Source organism: Hemiscyllium ocellatum, unplaced genomic scaffold, assembly GCF_020745735.1.
Source record: "Hemiscyllium ocellatum isolate sHemOce1 unplaced genomic scaffold, sHemOce1.pat.X.cur. scaffold_1559_pat_ctg1, whole genome shotgun sequence".
Classification (NCBI taxonomy): Eukaryota; Metazoa; Chordata; class Chondrichthyes; order Orectolobiformes; family Hemiscylliidae; genus Hemiscyllium; species Hemiscyllium ocellatum.
The window spans coordinates 67368-73353 of record NW_026867808.1 but is presented as its reverse complement, the minus strand read 5'-3'; the positions used below and the strand labels follow the sequence as shown (position 1 = coordinate 73353).

Here is a 5986-nt window from a genome sequence, read left to right as displayed (position 1 = left end):
TACACGTGCTTAATGTTTGTTCATGAGGAAGTAAACCAGAAATAGGGGTCTCCCAGGAATCTTCCAGTGCCCTACTTGAGGAATTCTGTCACCCTTACACCTATGAGGATCCAGCTATGAATTACAACAACATTTACACCAACAGAAATAAAGCAACGATTATCAAATAGAGATAAACAGCACGGACATAGACTGTTTCTCTATCTCATGCACACACGAGATAGATCATCCATGGGGGTGGGTTTGTATTTGCAGCATGATGTTTGCAAATACATTCTACTTTGCAAGGTTTGTAGCTCAGGTTGAGGATTAGGGTGTAGGTTTGCTCGCTGAGCTGTAGGTTTGATATCCAGACGTTTCATTACCTGGCTCGGGGTCGTCATCAGTGGCGACCTCCAAATGAAGCGAAGCTGTTGTCTCCTGCTTTCGATTTATATGTTTGTCCTGGATAGGGTTCCTGGGGTTTGTGGTGATGTCATTTCCTGAGGGGTTGATAGATGGTATCTAGATCTATGTGTTTGTTTATGGTGTTGTGACTGGAGTGCCAGGCCTCTAGGAATTCTCTGGCATGTCTTTGCTTAGCCTGTCCCAGGATAGATGTTGTCCCAGGATAGATGCTGTCCCAGTCAAAGTGGTGTTTTCTTTCATCCGTATGTTGGGCTACGAGGGATAGAAGGTCGTGTCTTTTTGTGGCTAGCTGGTGTTCGTGTATCCTGGTGGCTAACTTTCTTCCTGTTTGTCCTACGTAGTGTTTGTGGCAGTCCTTGCAAACCCCCGGAGTATGGGTCTGGGTGATATACGCGTCGGCAGGTCGGTGTGGACTTGTTGGGCCGAAGGGCCTGTTTCCACACTAAGTAATCTAATCTAATCTAAAAAGATTTACAAGGATGTCGCCAAGACTGGAGGATTTGAGCTATAGGGAGAGACAGAACAGGCTGGGGCTATTTTCCCTGGAGCGTCAGAGGCTGAGGGGTGACCTTTATAGAGGTTTATAAAATCATGAGGGGCATGGATAGGATAGATAGACAAAGTCTTTTCTATGGGATGGGAGAGTTCAGAACTACAGGGCATAGGTTTAGGGTGAGAGGGGAAAGATATGAAAGAGACCTAAGGGGCAACCTTCTCATTTAGAGGGTGGTACGTGTATGGAATGAGCTGCCAGAGGAAGTGGTGGAGGCTGATACAATTGCAACATTTAAAAGGCAACTGGGGGGATACGGGCCCCGTGTTGGCAGGTGGGACTAGATTGGGTTGGGATATCTGGTTGGCATATACGAGTTGTCCAGGTTCAGGTGGATTGACAGTACTGAAATACCCATAGTGCCCAGGGATGTGCAGGTTAGGTGCATTAGTCAGGGGTAAATGTTGAGCAATAGGGGTAGGGGAATTGCGTGGTGAGTTACCCTTTGGAGGATCGGTGTGTAGTCTTTGGGTCGAGTGGCCAGCTTCCACACTGTGGGGAGTCTCTGAAGGGGAAGGGATTTTTGTAAACTGTGCAGGCAACGCAGGCGTAGTGCGGGGGCCTGCTGTTGGCCTTGCCCTGCCCCTTGCACCTCCCCCTGTTGTTGAGCTGTCTAAAACACAGCTACTCTTTCTCTGCCCTTTTGCTGGGGGCATCTGCAGCTGTAACAATGTTGGGCCACAATAAAGGTAACCAGAATGTACTGCTGGGCTCAAGCTCTCATTGAAAGCTCCAAGCGGTTTTTGTTTTAAAGCTGCTCATTTCTTGCAGCCTCCTGCACTAAGTTTCCAAAGTCATGTATCAGATGGAGCAGTGAATGAGTAGCTGGTTTCGTTAGAAATTATAAACTTTTCAGGAGTGCAGGTACTGCATCATTTCATCGGCAGTTTACTGGCAGCACCGGGAGGTATGGGCTGTGTTCATTAGAAAGGAGGTGGAGGTGCTGCTGTTGGACTAGGTGGGACAAGGTTGATAAATCACAACAGTGGGTTATAGTCCAACAGATTTATTTGGAAGCACTAGCTTTCGATGCGCTGCTCCTTCATCGGGTAGCTGTGGAGCAGGATCATAAGACGCAGAGTTAAGAGCAAAAGGTCACAGTGTCATGCAACTGATATGATATATTGACAAATGTAGATTGATGTTAAACATTCAGCACACTTACCTTAATTGTTCACACCATTGAATAAAAGGAGTTGGGACATCATGTTGAAGGTGTACAGGATGTTGGTGAAGTCACTTGTAGAGTACTGAGAAGGCTTCTGGTGGCCCTGTAATAGGAAGAATACTATTACAGAGAGTTCAGTAAAGATTTACCAGGATGTTGCCAGGACCGGAGGGTTTGAGTTATAAGGAGAAGCTGAGACTGTCTTCACTGGAGCACAGGAGGTTGAGGGGTGACCTCATTGAGATTGATATGATCATGAGGGTTCTAAGTAACATGAACATCAAACAGCGAGGAGCCTGCACGGTTATGTCAAGTGAGTGGGGGAGAAATTGTGGCATTTGGACACTTTAAATCCATCAAAAACAGCATCTCCATAGAGCATACTGTGCATGTCAGGTGAGGTGCCAGAAGACTGGAGGTTGGCTAACGTGGTGCCACTGTTTAAGAAGGGTGGTAAGGACAATCCAGGGAACTATAGATCAGTGTGCCTGACATCAGTGGTGGGCACATTGTTGGAGGGAATCCTGAGGGACAGGATTCTACCTTCATCTAGGTGGATGGGCTGGGACTTTTTCACTGGAGCATTGGAAGTGGAGATGTGATCTTATCAACATTTATAAAATCATGAGGGGAGAGATGAGGTGAACAAAGGGTGTCCTTCCCCTAGGGTTGGGGTTTCAAGATGAGGGAGCAAATTTTGACGGTGACAGGAGAAGGATTTTAAAAAGACTTGAAGGGCACAATTTTTTTTTTACACAGAGTAGTTCACGTGAGGACTAAATGTCTAGAGGAAGTGGTGGATGCAGGTACAGTAACGTCATGAATAGGAAAGGTTTGGAGGGATATGGGCCAAAACACTGCCAGGTGGGAGTGGTTTAGTTTGAGAACATAGTCAGCATTGACTAGTTGTACTGAAGGGTCTGTTTCTGTGCTGTCTGACTCTGGAACTGTCTTAAAACTGGATACTGGTCTTACAACCATTTTTTTGCCTTCCCCCACAAGCATCCACATAAAAATCACATGAACTCAGCCTTGAATATATTCTATGACCTCCTAACTGCTGGAAGACATTCCCACTTCTGAACTTAATTCCTCTTGCTAACACACCACTTGCCTTGCTCATTGCCTGCTGCACCTGTCTGACAACTGGCACAGAAGGACGCTGATGCCCCTCTGAACATCCACGCATCATTCCTGATGAAGAGCTTGTGCCTCAAACTACGACTGTCCTACTGCTCGACCCACTGTGCTTTGCCAGTTGTGGTCTTCTCTACGTCAGGAAGACCAAGCGTAAACTTGGGGAATGGTTTGCCGAGCATCACAGCCGGATCCACAGAGGCTGAGCGGACTTCCCAGTCTCCACCCATTTTAATGCCCCTTCCCACTCCCCTTCTGACAAATTGGAGGAACAAAACCTCATCTTGTCTGAGCAGTCCACAGCCCGGAGGACTCGACACTAAGTTCTCCAATTTCAAATAATCTCCCATCCCATCCCCCAACTCACTTCCCAGCCCTTTCCACTCTTCCCTGCCAACTAGATTCCTTCCTCCCATTCACCAACCAGGTTATGGGGATAATGCAGGAATAGGATACTGATTGAGGATGATCAGCCACGATCATAATGAATGGTGGTGCTGGCTCAAAGGGCAGAAGAGCCGACTCCTGCACCTATTGTCTATTGTACCTTCTACCTGTCTCCACCTATCCTCACTTCATCACCCTGCCCCCAGCACACCCTTGTTCCACAGCTCTCCCTATACCCACCCCCAATCCTGAACAAAGGTTCCACCAGATACCTCAACTCTTCCACCTACTGATACTGCCTGGCTTGCTGCATTCTTCCAGTCTCCTGCCTGTCTATTTTGTCAATTGAGACAAAGGCTTGGACTAATTTTTCCAGAGTCTGTCCCCTCACTGGATTCACTCCCAGTCCTTTCAGTTGCTCCAAGTCAACAATTGAACCCCAGAATGAAACGTAAATGGAAAAGGGGGTGAGAAAAGAGAGTGCTGTACTCACAGACGTTGGACAGAGGAAGGAAGCTGCAGTCTGAGTGAAGCTCAATCTTCATTGAGAGAGGGGAGGGGCAGGAACTTCAGAACCTCATGGCCCAACTTCCGCGTTCACCAATAGGGGAGCTCCGAATGGCAGGAGGACAAGTCTCCTTCCGGTCCTCCAGTGTCAAAAGTAGGTTTCGCCCCCTTTCTGCCGACAATAAGGAACACGCCCAATGTTTTGGTGACATTAGCAAACATGTGCGCTACTTGTTGACACCGAGGAGTGTACACAATATGCTCTGTAGCAATGCTGGTGTTACTGACAGATTTTAAGTTTCCAAATGTCTATTGGAGATCAAAAAGGGCAGAGCGATATTTTTTCCCCCATGTGGCTCAATATTTGATTGCTTTTGCATTTGTTTGGCTGCTCAATGTTTTTAAGTTTTTCCTCCGTGTTGGGGTGACCTTCACAACTAGAGGACATAGGTTTAGGGTGAGGCCACAAAGATATAAAAGATACCTGAAGGGCAATGTTTCCCTGCAGAGGGTGCTGCAGGTATGGAATGAGCTGACAGAGGAAGTGGTGGAGGCCGGTATAATTACAGCCTTTAAAAGGTATCTGGATGGGTATATGAATAGGAATGGTGTAGAGGGATATAGTGCTGGCAATGGGGACTAGATTAATGTAGGATATCTGGTTGGCGTGGACAGGTTGGACTGAGGGGATCTGTTTCCGTGCTGAAAATCTCTACGACTCTAAATAATAAAAAGTCAACTTTTCCAATGAACATATCCATGTTAACAAGACTTAGTGCAGAACCTGCTTTACTAACCGTTCTCAACAGGTCCTGCCCCTTCAATAACTGAGGAACATATACATGCTGGTGCATAGTATCCTTCACTAGTATTTACACACTACCCTCAACAATTGCACAAGTAACAGCAAAGGGTAAACAACACAAGGATTAAAACACAGTGAGGGGTAAACAGCACAAGCGCCAGTAAAAGCAGATGGAAAGTGAGTGTAAAATGTGACTATGACAGGACAGGCCCCACATTCCTTCCCCTCCGTCCCCCCCACAACCTGCCTCACCTTTCACCTCCCGGGCCCAGTACCTTCCAGGTGGCCCCATAGTTGACACAGGGGCCGCCCCACGACCAGTAGAACTCCACCACCCAGGCGGCCGACCAGTTCCCAAGCAGGCCCTTAACCCCATCCGCCTCCAGAATGGTCACCGGCTCCTGCCTGCTGTACAGCCGGCCGGTGTGGCCGTGACACAGCAGCTGCACCAGGAAGGCGGCGGTGACCAGTGACGGGGGTCTGCCCCGGGCCGCACGGCGCCATTTTCCTAACGGCCGCCGCTTCGCCGCTCGAGCGACTTCTCCTCCCAACCGCCTTCACCCCCGCGTGACGTCTGCACGGGGGGATGGGCGGGGCCGGGGGAGCCTCACCGTCACCAAGCAACAGCCACCTCGCGCTACAACTGCTCATTCACAAAAACAAACTCTCCTGTCTCGCTCTGCAGCTGCAGGGGGGACACTGCCACGTTTCGAGGAGCCCTGTCTACATTGGGAAAGCTCACCGCTCCATTTAAACAGATATTCCGACATCTAATACAACGATGTTAACTTTCAACTGCGTTCAGGGAACATGTATTTTGCTCTGAGTAAGTCTATTGAGTTTAACTGCAGCACGGCTGTAGTTTTAAACTTGTTTGCTTTCCTGAACAGCTAGGTTTAAATGTTTTATTCGTTAGAAGAAAATTAGTGATAGTTCACATATCCACCCTGAGATGGGGTGGGTAACTGGATTGAGTGGGTAGGCGCCATACTAAGTTTAACTTTGGGGACAGCCTTTGAGC

The 5986-nt window shown here is 48.1% G+C and overlaps 1 long non-coding RNA gene across 1 annotated transcript; it reads right to left on the bottom strand.

Annotated features, from left to right (window-relative positions):
- Positions 1 to 1951: 1951 nt before the first annotated feature.
- On the bottom strand, positions 1952 to 5526 carry LOC132810159 (uncharacterized). The gene is made up of 4 exons (XR_009642761.1): positions 5218 to 5526; positions 4147 to 4332; positions 2127 to 2232; positions 1952 to 2014 (listed from the first exon to the last, which is right to left on the bottom strand). It is a non-coding gene; the product is annotated as an uncharacterized LOC132810159 (long non-coding RNA).
- Positions 5527 to 5986: the final 460 nt, after the last annotated feature.